The sequence below is a fragment of the Aedes aegypti genome, chromosome 3, assembly GCF_002204515.2.
Source record: "Aedes aegypti strain LVP_AGWG chromosome 3, AaegL5.0 Primary Assembly, whole genome shotgun sequence".
NCBI lineage: Eukaryota > Metazoa > Arthropoda > Insecta > Diptera > Culicidae > Aedes > Aedes aegypti.
Genome location: NC_035109.1, coordinates 232,096,018 through 232,112,046, shown reverse-complemented (window position 1 = coordinate 232,112,046; position 16,029 = coordinate 232,096,018). Strand labels below are relative to the sequence as shown.

At 45.1% G+C, this 16,029-nt stretch overlaps 1 protein-coding gene across 2 annotated transcripts in view; it reads left to right on the top strand.

Moving 5' to 3' along the window:
* LOC5567948 overlaps window positions 1-16,029 on the top strand; it is a 450,669-nt gene that overhangs the window by 330,585 nt on the left and 104,055 nt on the right. The gene's annotated exons all lie outside the window — the stretch shown is intronic.

Genomic DNA, 16,029 nt, shown 5'->3' with positions numbered 1-16,029 from the left:
TCGCCCAATTCAACGAAATGTATGAAAGTGTTTGAGCTTAAATTTCACGCTCTGATTCCCTCCGTTGTTGGCAAAGACTGGTGTTCGTTTGGTTGGAACCCGATGGGAATCCAGGATTTTTTTTTTCTCGCGTGCGTCGATCTTCTCGTACCATCCCATCTACTGCTATACACAGCTTCCTTGCACAGTGTTTTATTTTCTCGATGTTGTTCGCTTTTCAAGTAGCTCTTTCTTGTTCTATACTGAATATTATACCTATTTGCTTGTATGTCATTCGGCATTCGTACAACAGCCCAACGCAGCTTGATAATCTACACCTATTGATATGCTTGGTACAACTCATTTTTCGGTCGAACTCTTTTAGCGTCCAGGGTCAATGATCATATGGCCGGGAGGATCTTATTTGGATCTTCTTCTTCTTGACATTATGTTCTCACTAGGACAGACTAGGACAGAGCCTGCTTCTCAGCTTAGTGTTCAATGAGCACTTCCACAATTATTAACTGAGAGCTTTCTTTGCCAAAGTTGCCATTTTTTGCATTCGTATATCGTGTGGCAGGTACGATGATACTTTATGCCAAGGAAATCAAGGAATTTTCCATTACGAAAAGATCCTGGACCATGCATGGCTTAGCTTTGTAGCCGCGGACTCTAACCACTCTGCTAAGGAAGGCCCTTGTCTTAGGTGGTTACAGACCCCGTAAAAAATACTATTTGCATATTTGTACCTAACAATCGACAAAAGTGTACACACTGAGAAAAAACTAATGACGTAAATTTCATGGAAATGACGTAAATTTGATGGTATTCGAACTTAAAAATAAGTCCTTCTTGTAAAGCTAGTCCAATGGGACTGAAAATTTTTGTGAAACGATCAATTGTAAATTCACATCATTTGTAACTTAAGCATTTTACTTGCTTGAATATGTCGGGCACATATGACGTAAATTTCAATTCTTTTTTCTAAATGTGAAGGCATTGAGGTACCGACGTTTGAATTAAGTGTTTTCCATCAGTATGAAGGCAATCTTAGCATTAGTCCATAGTTGCTTCTCCGTTATTGCAAGAACAGCAGTACTTACACAGGGAATCAACAGACACTACTCGGGATCAGTAGCATCCTCAATGTGTAAGTTTTGGTGCTATTATCATTATAATAAACAATAACAGCGCCGGCTCCGTCCGAATACAGGTCAATTTGAAAATGGGAAGGAAATGTTGACGTATTAATTGCTTTAAGGAAGAGGTTCAACGCTTTGCACCTCCACAAGAAAAGACTGGAAGTTTAGATATATAAAAGGGTTGATGAAGGGATTCGTTATTGTAAACGATAAAAATGATTCATTAATGCCTAACTGAATTCTAGTTCATTTATTTTAAGCTCCAATATGTGCAGCATTTCGTGTAGTTGTTCACTATCATTCTTGAAAATTTCAGCCGGGAGCTCATCTTTTCCTAAGACTGCTTCTTCAACTGCTTGATCGCTTTTATAACTTTATATTGCGTGAGGGGCTCCACATATTTTCCATCGTCGCTATTAGTTAATCAGTTCTGAGGCGCGCTAATGTCCTGTACGTTCAATAAATGCGCAAAACGCAATTACAACCAAGAAGCCACCATGGTTTTGTCTGTTAACGAGCTACCTTCACGGTCATATAACATGACGGGAGACATTTGTGGTTATTTCCCCACGCTATTGACGGCTTCGCAATCTTCACATATCATTTCGTTCCATGCTGTTCTGCGCATAAGTAATGACATCTTCTTCATACAGCGCGTTATTTCTGCTATGCCTTCTGTTGATAAGCACTGGATATTGAAGCGCTACGGTCGCTGTGCCCCTGTGTTAGCGACGGATGATAACCGTGCACGAATCTAACTGACAACGAATTAGTTGTCTATGTTTGGACCTCTGATGGTCATCACATCAATGACATCCCAGAAAATGCGGACATCCTTCAAAACGTGGTTTATTTGGATGCAAAGCTCGCCATATGAGTGCATCCAGGTATGGTTTTGGATGTCTTTGGGTGCAAAGCAAGTGCTTTACCTCCAGCTACAGTGAAAGGTACTGGTCCTAGGCCATTGTATTACTTTGTACTACATTGGTATATTGGTACATTGTACATTAGTAGCAGAGTAAAGTCACTCCGTACCGATGATTTCACTTAAAAAATCCTATCTTCCTACCTTGGCTTCCATGGTAACGATTGTCAATTCGTGTTTTGGGGACTCTTCGAAGGACTTGTCAATTTTTTTTTTTCTTATATCTAGGTGTTCTGTGTTATTAAACAACACTATCATCCTAATTTGGTAAAACAAATTTAAGATTTAATTAACATATTGTTAACAACATATTACATTTCATTTGCCGTAGCAGTTCAGATTTTTTACAGGTGAGTAGATTTCACCTGTTTATACAAGAAAAAAAAAACGCTTTGGATATACTTAACCTCACTTAACCTAAACATTTAACGCAGTAAACATGGCAATAAAAGATTGTAACGATTTTTGCCTGAAATTATTTATTATTTTATTTGACATTTGTTCCAATGTTTCAACATTGGATATTCTATGTAACTCATTGGTACTATACCAGGGAGGATGTCTCAGAATCATTTTCAAAATTTTATTTTGAATTCTCTGCAGAGCTTTCTTCCTGGTATTACAACAGCTAGTCCATATTGGTACAGCATACAACATGGCTGGCCTGAAAATTTGTTTGAATATCAATAGCTTGTTCTTAAGACAAAGTTTTGATTTGTTATTAATAAGTGGATAGAGACATTTTACATATTTGTTAGATTTGGCTTGAATGCCCTCAATGTGATTTTTGAAAGTTAAATTCTTATCTAGCATGAGCCCTAGATACTTAACTTCATATGACCAATTTATTGGAACCCCTCTCATCGTGACAACATGTCTACTTGAAGGTTTCAAATAAAGAGCTTTTGGTTTATGTGGGAATATTATTAGTTGAGTTTTGGAAGCAATAGGAGAAATCTTCCATTTTTGCAAGTATGAAGAAAAAATATCCAAACTTTTTTGCAATCGACTACAGATGACACGCAGGCTTCGTCCTTTGGCGGAGAGGCCTGTGTCATAAGGACTTGTCAATAAAACATATCCTTCATGTCGTTGGGCTTATTGTTTTTGCCGGCGCAATGATGCAACAGAATCAGACTACAGTTAAAGATTTTGTCTCGTATCTTCAGTAGACTTCTCTGAGCAAATTGTTGTGTAGAGTGGTGCATCCTTCAAAGGGCAAATAAAGGCTACTGGAAGTATTAACGTGTCGACGTATTTTCAAATTTATGCCGAAAAGACATGTCATTGCTTTGGATCTACAGTTTAAATCCTTTGTTTGTTATTTTTGAAGTTTTTGAAGGTAATATATTATTTTTGTTATTTCCTTTATTACCAAGACATTCAGCCTAAGGCTGGTTCATCTGGGATTAAGATAAAATTAACTTGAAGTGTGATAAAGAATTTCTAGTTCTACTCAAACACGATCTATGGACTTCCAAAATATATTTTATGTCGAATTTATGAATTGTTCTCGCTTTATATTTTAATTTACAGGCAAGCGTAATAAAAAAATGAAGTAAATTCGAAAAAAATATTTCTTTTTTTCGTTTTAAACATGGTTATTTTACATAAATCTATTCCAATTTAACAGTTTATACTCTTTTGAACCCGATAACGCTTAAGGTATCCCACAATTGTACTTAAGTCCCGCAATTGTTATCAATAGTTATATTCGTATAAAATTGACACAATTTCAACAAAAAAAAAAATAAGTTCATGGTTAAGATCCAAAACAATTCTTAAAAGTGTATCATCGAAAACTGACAGCTCCATAGAATTCAATTTGTTTACTTTTAAGACAAAATCCATGCTATTTGATTCTAGGAAACAGTAAATGTCGTAAAAAAATAACTTCGGTTTCTGAGAAATTTCCAAAATTTTGTCACAATTGAATTAGATACACTCCAACCTCTTTTTACGACCGTTTTTTACCGACGGTTCTTTTTACGACTACGACCACTTTTTTACGACCGAAATTCAGTTTAACGACCGTTTTTATAAATAATCAATATTTTAAAAATAACATGACAATGACATATGATGGTCATTGAATTGCAGAATTCTGCCACTAGGTGGCGCTAGTGAGCATCAAAATTGTGTTTTGCGGATATCTTAGGATCATGGCCACTTAGAAAGATGGCGTCTTCGGTAAACTTGTTGAGTAGCTCAACTTTGCCCATGTGGTCAGAATCCTGGGATATCCACAAAACAAAAGTTTCATGCTCACTAGCGCCACCTGGTGGCAAAGTTTTGAATCGCAAAACTTTTATAATGATAGCCTAAGAAAAAAATCCTTAATAATTTTCAAAAATATATAACTTAGAAACGGTTTGTCCGATCAGTTTGGTGTCTTTCGCAAAGTTTTTGGTTATTGTTGGGACTATCTGGAAAAAAAATATACACTGTAAAAAATATGTTGTAATTTTTTATTTTTCAAAAATAAAGCTTAAAAATCAATTTTCCCAAAAATCGTATTTTTGATTTTTCTTATACGTTAAAGTAGACAAAAAATGAAGTCTTTTGCACAGTGGGTCAAGATGGAGAAATCATGGACAATAAAGTTATGATTTTTTTTTTAAATAGGTGAATTTTTGAACATGGTCATAATAAACATTTTAAATGTTTTTCAACTCAATTTTATGAAAGTACGCAAAATTTGCAACAAAAAAGGTATATGGGAAAATCAGGCTAACTTTTACCGTCATAAAGATACAACGATTTTAATACAAAATTATGATATAATTTTCAATTTTCGGTAATTTTCGAATGTTTTTCGAGGCTCATAAGTTTCTAGGCTTGTTCATTGTCTGAAAGAGCAGATAATTTTTGACTAAAATGTTTGAAAAAATATTGATTTGGTAATTTTTCATAGTATGAGGCGAAATAAAAAAGGTGCCCTGTAAGAATGATTTATTTATTTTTTTAACGAAACACAACTTCAACTTTCAACATTATGATATTTTGATATGTATTTATCAAGAAAATATGGACCAAAATGTTTAAAGTTAAAAAATAACAATGTAACGAATATTAAGTGTCGGGGCCGTACTAGGCTCCGGAAAACACACGATGGACTTCCATGCTCTCTTGCGACATGACGAAACACGTTCTGACAGGTCAGGAAAGGAAAGGGTGCCGTTTAAGCAGGAAGCCGGGAAAAGGCGAGTGTTCTTCTCGGGAGCTTGTGGGAGGAAGAAACAAACAACTCTTCTTGCCCTCAAAAGGGCGGATTGGGTTCCACAAGTCCGTCGAAGCCAAGAACTCGATCGCCGGTGGACTGTAAACACCGCAGGGAACTCTCCTCGTCGGGTGGTCTGCTCCTCAAGGAAGAGGCCGAAAGAAAACTAGCCACTTCACTTAGCTACACATTTTGTTTCCGATGTTACCACTTTGAAATTTGAAAAAAGACTGATACGCACAACGCTACCTTCGCTGGTTTTATACTCTGCCGGTCGTTGTTGCTTCATCTTCAACGGTCAAAATAGTTGAAATTTAGCGTGACATAATTTGTGTACCATCCCTAAATGTGTTTTCAAAAAAGTGTTCAAAAGGTTACCGAAAATCAGCTCAATAAACAATTTAAAATTTGCGATTCGTGTCGTTTACTATTGGCCAAAAGAACAGCATTATCAAGCAGTGATGACTTATCAAGTAGTGAAGAGGTAGATGTTTGCATGGAAGAGGAAACAATAGAAGCATCAGCATCAGCAACTTCAATACAGTCAACGGATTCCAATATGAATATTCCTAGTCAAGAGTCATTGGAAGCAACGTCAGCTACTTCAATAGAATCAACGAACTCCAACTTGATACTGCTTTAAGCGTGGTGGGAACCCCTGCTTCAAGGGAAATCAATGCAACAGGGGTTATCAACACACTTTTTCAGGGTCGTTCACTATAATTTTCTCCCGGACAATCTTCCCTATTATATTTGGTGACAATACAATCACAAACAAGACGGAAAGGCGGAAACAAGACTTTCTTTGAAAAGAGTAAACTACGAACAAAAATTAGGGTTTAGCAGGCCTTACATTTTATTTAAAAAGAAATTGTTATTTAATATTCGTGCACTAATTTTTCATAATTTTTATTTTCGGAACTTTACAGATTTATGAGCTCACAGTTGCGGCCGTTTGATGCGATGGTCGACATGCTGGAACCTCGTTGGGGGGAGAACTCTTCTTCTCGCTGGATCGTCTGCTTCTTTCTTCTACTTATTCTTGATCTTCTTCTGTTTCAATTCTTCTTGCTTCTGTTCCCACACTTGACAAGGGAATTTTCACTTCACTGACGGTTTGGCCAATGTAACAGAGGCCACAGTTCCGAGTCCGGGGAGTGGTACCAATCGCGCGCGCACTTTACTATGTGGTCTTTATCAAGCGAGCTTGCACCATTTTGTGCAGGACAGTATCAGTCTTTCCGGAATACAGTCAGGTCTCCTATTAGACACATGGTTGGGGGGCGTAATAGGAATCTGCGTTATAGGAGACCCAGGGCTTATGGGATTTCATCACTTTGGGGGTGTTGTTGAATATCTCGTATGCCAAAAGAGATAGCACAGTACTGTCTTCGGCGAAGTTTCAGTGCTAAGTACGATCTACCTTTAGGAGTTGAGGATCATCCTTTTAGTTGAGAACTTGGCCGGTAGGGGCGCCTTTTCTGATTTGCACTATATGAACCATGAGGGATAAGAATGCACAATTTTGTAACATATGATATCTCTAGATCCTGATGTTTTGGAAGGTTGGTGTCTTCGGAAGAGTTGTTCAGTAGCTCAAGGCCTGACATGCGGTGGTCATTCTGATACGGAATTACGCCACCAGGCAGCGCTAGTGAGCATGGAATTTTTGTTTTGCGCATAGCTCAGTTGCCTGACCACTTAGAAAGATGGCGTCTTCGGCATAGTTGCTCAGTATCACAAGGGCTAACATTCTTTGAGCCGAAAGTTTCGAAATTTTGCCACTAGGCGGCGCTAGTGAGCAAAGAATTTTTGTTTCGTGGATAGCTCAGTTGCCTGACCACTTAGAAAGATGGCGTCTTCGGCAAAGTTGCTCAGTATCACAAGACCTAACATTATTTGAATCGAAAGTGTCGAAATTTTGCCACTAGGCGGTGCTAGTGAGGAAAGAAATTTTGTTTTGCGGATAGCTCATTAGCCTGACCAAAGTTGTTCATTATGATAAGGGCTATCGATTTTCCTCGCATTGTCGCGATAAAATAAAAGTGCCTAGAGAAAAATACAAACATTATATTTTACAATCGGATAAAAGTGTGGCTAGTATTCTAGTATTTTCGACGGATTGGGAGAATTTTTGATCAATTATTTGATATGAGCAAGAGTGAGGATCCGTTTACTACTCAAATGTGTGATCGTTAGCTATTTATATGAACCAAAGAAAAATTATGTATGTTTATTTTTATTTCGTCATTGCATGAACTCCACATTTTTCAAGATATGGATTGGATAGAAATGAAGTTATGTTGGAATGTCAGTTATTACTAATAAATTGGGAAATCCATTCACTAACAAACTTAATGAGATAACTAGGACTGGCTTTATATCTTTAGTTATACGACACTCTTGTTTGAATATTTTTGAAATATAAACCTTCTTTTTCATAAAAATAATTCAGTCCTATAAAAAAAAATTTCTCCAGATTTCTACGTATATATAAAGTTTAGAAACTCTCGGCTCAAATAATGTTAGCCCTTGTGACACTGAGCAACTTTGCCAAAGACGCCATCTTTCTAAGTGGTCAGGCTACTGAGCTATGCGCAAAACAAAAATATTTTGCTCACTAGCACCGCCTAGTGGCAAAATTTCAAAACTTTCGGCTCAAATAATGTTGGCCCTTGTGATACAGACCAACTTTGCCGAAGACGCCATCTTTCTAAGTGGTCAGGCTACTGAGCTATGCGCAAAACAATAATTATTTGCTCACTAGCGCCGCCTAGTGGCAACATTTCGAAACTTTCGGTTCCTATAATGTTAGCCCTTGTGATACTGAGCAACTTTGCCGAAGACGCCATCTTTCTAAGTAGTCAGGCAACTGAGCTATCCGCAAAACAAAAATTCTTTGCTGACTTACGCCGCCTAGTGGCAAAATGTCGAACTTTTCGGCTCAAATAATGTTAGCCCTTGTGATACTGAGCAACTTTGCCGAAGACGCCATCTTTCTAAGAGGTCAGGCAACTGAGCTATCTGCGAAACAAAAATTCTTTGCTCACTAGTGCCGCCTAGTGGCAAAATTTCGAATTTTTCGGCTCAAATAATTTTAGCCCTTGTGATACTGAGCAACTTTGCCGAAAACGCCATCTTTCTATGTGGTCAGGCAACTGAGCTATCCGCGAAACAAAAATTCTTTGCTCACTAGCGCCGCCTAGTGGCAAAATTTCGTAACTTTCGGCTCAAATAATGTTAGCCCTTGTGATACTGAGCAACTTTGCCGAAGACGCCATCTTTCTATGTGGTCAGGCAACTGAGCTATGTGCAAAACAATAATTCTTTGCTCACTAGCGCCGCCTAGTGGCAAAATTTTTAAACTTTCGGCTCAAATAATGTTAGCCCTTGTGATACTGAGCAACTTTGCCGAAGACGCCATCTTTCTAAGAGGTCAGGCAACTGAGCTATCCGCGAAACAAAAATTCTTTGCTCACTAGCGCCGCCTAATGGCAAAATTTTGAAACTTTCGGCTCAAATAATGTTAGCCCTTGTGATACTGAGCAACTTTGCCGAAGACGCCATCTTTCTAAGTGGTCAGGCAACTGAGCTATGCGCAAAACAAAAATTCCATACCCAGTAGCGCCGCCTAGTGGCGTAATTCCGTATCAGAATGACCACCGCATGTCAGCCCTTGAGCTACTGAACAACTCTTCCGAAGACACCAACCTTCCAAAACATCAGAATCTAGAGATATCATATGTTACAAAATTGTGCATTCTTATCCCTCATGGTTCATATAGTGCAAATCAGAAAAGGCGCCCCTACCGGCCAAGTTCTCAACTAAAAGGATGATCCTCAACTCCTAAAGGTAGATCGTACTTAGCATTGAAACTTCGCCGAAGACAGTACTGTGCTATCTCTTTTGGCATACGAGATATTCAACAACACCCCCAAAGTGATGAAATCCCATAAGCCCTGGGTCTCCTATAACGTTCTGGTGTGTCTAATAGGAGTGAGCGTAATAGGAGTGCACGTTATAGGAATGCGTTTAATAGGAGACCTGACTGTACCACTTTTTTTTTTTTTTTTTCCTTCTAAGCAATGGGGGGATAATCTGCTCAACAGACTCCGGACCGAGGTCCGGGAGTGTGGGGTTGGGGACCATTTACTACGTACAAGCAGTAAACAGGACTACACCCCCGACCCACTAAACCATTTCCATTGCCGCCAAACCCTTCGTCTCTCCGGGACCACCAAGAAGGCATTGCTTCGGAGAGGGGCTATTGCACATCGCATCCTCCAGGTTAGCTGCGTAGCCATGCAGCAACGAACATCGATGACACGCTTATGGGGGTCCACCAAGGTAGCATGCTGGCGCATTGCCAGCTTCCCGGGTGGTCCTCACCTCCCGTTGTCCGCTGAAGGCGGGCAGGGTCGACCACTAAGCCCGCGCCCAGCTGCACCGCAGGTATCAAGAACTGATACTGCGGGCTTCGCAATTTGACCTACTGAAGGCTCAGGCCCTATCAGCTAGCACGAGCTGGGATTGCTGACGAAGGGGCCTCCACCTGCCCCGAACAACCAGAGGCTCGTACCCACCCAGTAGGCCAGCGCCACGACAGCAGCGCTACCAGGATGTTCTCCCCGCGGCCACTTAATCGCTGTAAGGGTCGATTTCGACCGTAGGGCACCGGTATAACCTACGTAGCCGACTGCGAACCCTTGGACCACCTGTTGATTAGCGTCTGCACTAGTCACTCCTCGAGTCCACACGCCACCTCCTTTGGAGTTCCGAGACGATGTGGGTGATAGCCGATGAAACGGCATTCCAGCCAAACTCGTCTGCACACATCCTCTGGACCAAATTGTCCGGAGTCGTGTCCCGACCGCATGTGGCAAACATGCGGTCACGCATTGTGCGGAAACGCGGGCACACGAACAAAACGTGTTCCGCCGTTTCCTCTAAACCTGCACAAACTGGACATTCGGGAGAACCCGCATGACCGAAACGGTGTAGATATTGTCTAAAGCATCCATGACCCGAAAGGACCTGTGTTAGGTGGAATGTTAGCTCCCCATGGCGCCTATTGACCCAGATATCTAACCTCGGAATCAACCTGTGAGTCCACACTCCCTTGGTGGAACTGTCCCACGCACGCTGCCATTTGACCATGGAGGCCAGTCTGGCAGTCCTGCGTATGCCTCTTGTGCCGCGCATTTCGAAGCACTCTATGTCTTCCATGATAAGGATACCAATAGGCATCATACCGGTGATGACACAAAGTGCATCGTGTGACACCGTACGGTACGCGCTCGCAACCCTCAGGCACATTAGCCTATAAGTACTCTCTAGCTTGCTACGGTAGCTATCGGTACTCAAAGCCGTGCCCCAAGCCGGGCCACCATACCTCAGTATGGACGAGGCGACACTGGCCAGAAGCTTACGCTTGCTGGCGTACACCGCAGAGCTATTGGACATCATCCGGGACAGTGCCACAATAGCTGTGGAGGCTCTCTTGCAGGCATAATCGACATGGCTACCGAAGGTAAGCTTGTCGTCGATCATCACCCCCAAGTGTTTGACGGAGCGCTTCGAAGTGATTGTGCAGTCGCCTACACTGATCACCGCTTGCTGCGCCGACTTTCGGTTGTTGACAACAACAGCCTCCGTTTTGTGGTGAGCCAATTCCAGTTTCCTGGAGCTCATCCACTCCTCCACGATTGCGATCGAGTGGGCTGCAGTCAATTCCACTTCTTCGATCGATTCACCGTAGACCTCCAGCGTAATATCGTCGGCAAAGCCAACGATGACCACACCCGCCGGGAATTTTAATCTCAACACCTCGTCGTACATGACATTCCATAACACCGGACCCAGGATGGAACCTTGCGGGACTCCTGAGGTTATGTGAAAGCACTTCCGACCCACCTCTGTGTCATAGACTAATACCCGATTCTGGAAGTAACTTCCGAGAATCTTGTACAGGTACTCGGGTATCCCCAGACGCAGGAGCGCTGATGGCCGTGTAGTTCCGGCGTCCAGAATAGAACTACGGACAACCCGTTCCGGTGGTAAGAGTCCACCAAACGGGGTAACCCCAATTCAAGGTGTGATGCGAAAAACCGTGCTGAGGAATGAATGGTCGAAGGGGTGAAAAAGATGTTCGGCCATTAACGGAGCCTGTGGGGCACCTGGGCACCCCTCACAGTATTTTGTCCCTTACCGCGTTAATGCAGGGCTCTGGCGTGGTGGACCTCTTTTCCCGTGCTACTCGTGGGATTCAAAAATGAGTACAATATCTAATCAAAACAACAGTAGTAGTGCAGGTAGTAGCAGTAGTAGGGAAGCGAACCCCTTCGCAAGAAGTGGGCTAGCTAGATCTCCGTTGAGGAGAGTAGAAGCAGGAGGAGGCAGCAGTGCACGTAGTGCCAGTGCTGGAACCCATATTTCATCCCCGGCTAACGCATCGGGTGAAGTTATGGATGGAGCGTGGTTGATGAGGGCCATCAATAAAAGTAGAGATGGGCTCTCTGCGATGGAAGTGGCTGCACAGCAGCTCGACTCCATAATTGACTTTGCGTCCTCGAAGTCTAACATCAGCAAGGACCTCAAGCAGGCCTTGCTTAGACTTCGTAAGTCAATGTTGGCGGCCAAGCAGAACCATGTTGAACCCATGGTGACTGTGGCTGCGACAGAACCCGTGGAACTGAAGGTGCCGAAGTCTACCCAGACGGAACCCTTCGTTTTCGCGGGCAGCCCCAAAAGCGTGGAAGCGAATGCTTACAGCAAGCAATCGCAGAAGCGCGCGAGGCAGCCGTCAGGGGAGGAGCTACCCGGCGGCGCTCGTAAGGCCAGGCGGATACTGACCCCGAAAACCGGCAGAAGTGCCGGAAAATCGGACCCCAGCCAGGCGTCCCGGAAAGCCGAGAAGGGTGGGCCCGAAAAGGCTGGCCCCTCACGGAGTGATGGGAACAGGGGGTTGCGACCTTTGAGAGGTCCTCCATCACCACAGGTCAGGGCGGAGCAGGGGGGGGACGCCCCCTGGACAACCGTAGTGAGGAAGAAGAAGAAGAAGAAACAGGAGAATCAGGAGCGCAGGGATACCAGACCTAAGAAAGGTAGGAGGGTAGGTGCCAAGCGCGAAAAGGGTGATGCGATCATCATCAAGACGGAAGAGTCCAAGTACTCGGAAGTCCTGAAGGCGATGCGCAGTGACGCGAAGCTTGCGGATCTAGGAGCCGACGTACGCAGTGTAAGACGCACTCGTACAGGTGAAATGATCCTCGAGCTCAAGCGCGACAAGGAGCGCAAGGGCGCCGCCTACAAAAGTTTGGCGGAAGAGGTCCTTGGCGCTGGTGTTGAAGTGAGGGCTCTGACGCAGTCAGTGACTCTGAAGGTGATGAACCTTGACGAGATCACTAACGCAGAAGAGCTCGTCACGGCACTGCGGCAACAGTGCGAAGTGCAGGTGCCCACCACCGCCGTTCAGCTACGGAAAGGTCCGGCAGGTACTCAGGTGGCCTTAGTACACCTACCTGTGGCAGACGCAAATAAGTCCGCTAAGGTAGGTAAGATCAAGGTTGGTTGGTCAGTATGTTCACTGAACATACATGAGCAACCAGTGATCTGCTTTAGGTGCAGGGAACCTGGACACAAGTCCTGGGGCTGTAAAGGCCCTGATAGGACTAAGTTGTGCAGGCGTTGTGGTGAGGAAGGTCATAAGGCACTAGGCTGCAAGAACCCTCCCAAGTGCTTGATTTGTTCCGGCAAGTCCGTGAACAACAATCACCCAACGGGAGGCTCAAGGTGCCCGACCTTCAAACGAGCCATCAACGAAAAATCACAGTGCAGGTAACGCAGCTGAACCTGAACCACTGTGACGCAGCTCAGCAACTGCTGTACCAGTCAGTTGCTGAGTGGGGGACGGACATCGCCATCATATCGGACCCATACCGAGTACCCGCCGGCAACGGCAACTGGGTCGTGGATGGATCCGGAAAAATGGCGGCGATATGGACAACGGGTAAATACCCTGTCCAGCAGTTGGTGTCTACTACCTACGAGGGCTTCGTGATCGCCAAAGTAAACGGGGTCCTCTTCTGTAGCTGCTATGCGCCTCCGAGTTGGTCGACCGAGCGGTTCACGCAGATGCTGGACTGTATGACGACCGCGCTGACAGGGCGAAGGCCAGTTGTAATAGCGGGTGACTTCAATGCCTGGGCTGTGGAATGGGGAAGCCGTAACACGAACCAGCGAGGTCAAATCCTGCTAGAGGCACTGGCCGTGCTAGATGTCGATCTGGCTAATGTTGGTGCCAAAAGTACCTTCAGCCGTAACGGAGCGGAGTCGATTATCGACGTTACTTTTTGTAGTCCTGGCCTAACGAGTAGTTCGAACTGGAGGGTAGACGATGGCTACACTCACAGCGACCACCTGGCGGTTCGCTACAGTATCGACTACAACAACAGCAGGCAGCGGGTTGAGGAAGCGGCTAGGTCAAGGCCAAGCCCTCGTAGGTGGAAGACATCGTACTTCAATGATGAAGTACTTAGGGAGGCGCTCCGCCGTGAGCGTAACCTACTCGGCCTAAGCGGGGACGAACTGGTAGCGGTGCTTACGCGTGCATGCGATGCGACCATGCCTAGAAAAGTCCACCCTAGGAATGGGAGACCACCGACATACTGGTGGACTCAAGCTATTGCGAACCTGCGCCGTGCCTGCCTACGGGCCAGGAGACGGATGCAGCGAGCACGTACCGAGCAGGAGCGTGAAGAACGACGGGCGGTGTTCACCGCTGCCAAAGTCGCGCTGAAGTCTGAGATAAGGGCAAGCAAAAAGGCCTGCTTCGAGGGACTCTGTCAGAGTGCCAACGCGAACCCGTGGGGTGATGCCTACAGGATCGTAATGGCGAAGACAAGAGGTGCAATTGCTCCTACGGAGCAGTCTCCACAGATGCTGGAGGGGATCATCGAGGGGCTCTTCCCGCGCCACAACCCTAGCCCATGGCCTCCTTTTGTAGGACAGCCGGGGATTGGGGCTGGTGATGAGGATAGAGTAACTGATGAGGAACTTGTAGGGATTGCAAAATCCCTAAGCATGGAGAAGGCACCAGGTCCGGACGGAGTTCCAAACCTGGCCCTCAAAGTCGCAATCTTGGAGGCTCCCGGTATGTTCAGATCTGCTATGCAGATATGCCTGGACGAGGGAGTATTTCCAGATGCGTGGAAGAGGCAGAGCCTGGTACTATTGCCAAAGGCGGGGAAACCACCCGGTGACCCGTCGGCGTATAGACCAATTTGCTTGATTGACACGGTGGGGAAAGTGCTCGAGAAGATCATCCTCAACAGACTGTCGAGGTACACCGAGGGTGTAAATGGTCTCTCAGGCAACCAGTTCGGCTTCCGGAAAGGGAGGTCCACTGTAGACGCTATTCTGGCGGTTAAGAAAACCGCTGAGATAGCACTCCAGCGTAAGAGGAGGGGTATTCGCTACTGCGCAGTAGTGACTCTGGATGTAAGGAATGCATTTAATAGTGCCAGTTGGGCGGCTATTGCTGATGCGCTCCTGCGTCTGGGGATACCCGAGTACCTGTACAAGATTCTCGGAAGTTACTTCCAGAATCGGGTATTAGTCTATGACACAGAGGTGGGTCGGAAGTGCTTTCACATAACCTCAGGAGTCCCGCAAGGTTCCATCCTGGGTCCGGTGTTATGGAATGTCATGTACGACGAGGTGTTGAGATTGAAATTCCCGGCGGGTGTGGTCATCGTTGGCTTTGCCGACGATATTACGCTGGAGGTCTACGGTGAATCGATCGAAGAAGTGGAATTGACTGCAGCCCACTCGATCGCAATTGTGGAGGAGTGGATGAGCTCCAGGAAACTGGAATTGGCTCACCACAAAACGGAGGCTGTTGTTGTCAACAACCGAAAGTCGGCGCAGCAAGCGGTGATCAGTGTAGGCGACTGCACAATCACTTCGAAGCGCTCCGTCAAACACTTGGGGGTGATGATCGACGACAAGCTTACCTTCGGTAGCCATGTCGATTATGCCTGCAAGAGAGCCTCCACAGCTATTGTGGCACTGTCCCGGATGATGTCCAATAGCTCTGCGGTGTACGCCAGCAAGCGTAAGCTTCTGGCCAGTGTCGCCTCGTCCATACTGAGGTATGGTGGCCCGGCTTGGGGCACGGCTTTGAGTACCGATAGCTACCGTAGCAAGCTAGAGAGTACTTATAGGCTAATGTGCCTGAGGGTTGCGAGCGCGTACCGTACCGTGTCACACGATGCACTTTGTGTCATCACCGGTATGATGCCTATTGGTATCCTTATCATGGAAGACATAGAGTGCTTCGAAATGCGCGGCACAAGAGGCATACGCAGGACTGCCAGACTGGCCTCCATGGTCAAATGGCAGCGTGCGTGGGACAGTTCCACCAAGGGAGTGTGGACTCACAGGTTGATTCCGAGGTTAGATATCTGGGTCAATAGGCGCCATGGGGAACTAACATTCCACCTAACACAGGTCCTTTCGGGTCATGGATGCTTTAGACAATATCTACACCGTTTCGGTCATGCGGGTTCTCCCGAATGTCCAGTTTGTGCAGGTTTAGAGGAAACGGCGGAACACGTTTTGTTCGTGTGCCCGCGTTTCCGCACAATGCGTGACCGCATGTTTGCCACATGCGGTCGGGACACGACTCCGGACAATTTGGTCCAGAGGATGTGTGCAGACGAGTTTGGCTGGAATGCCGTTTCATCGGCTATCACCCACATCG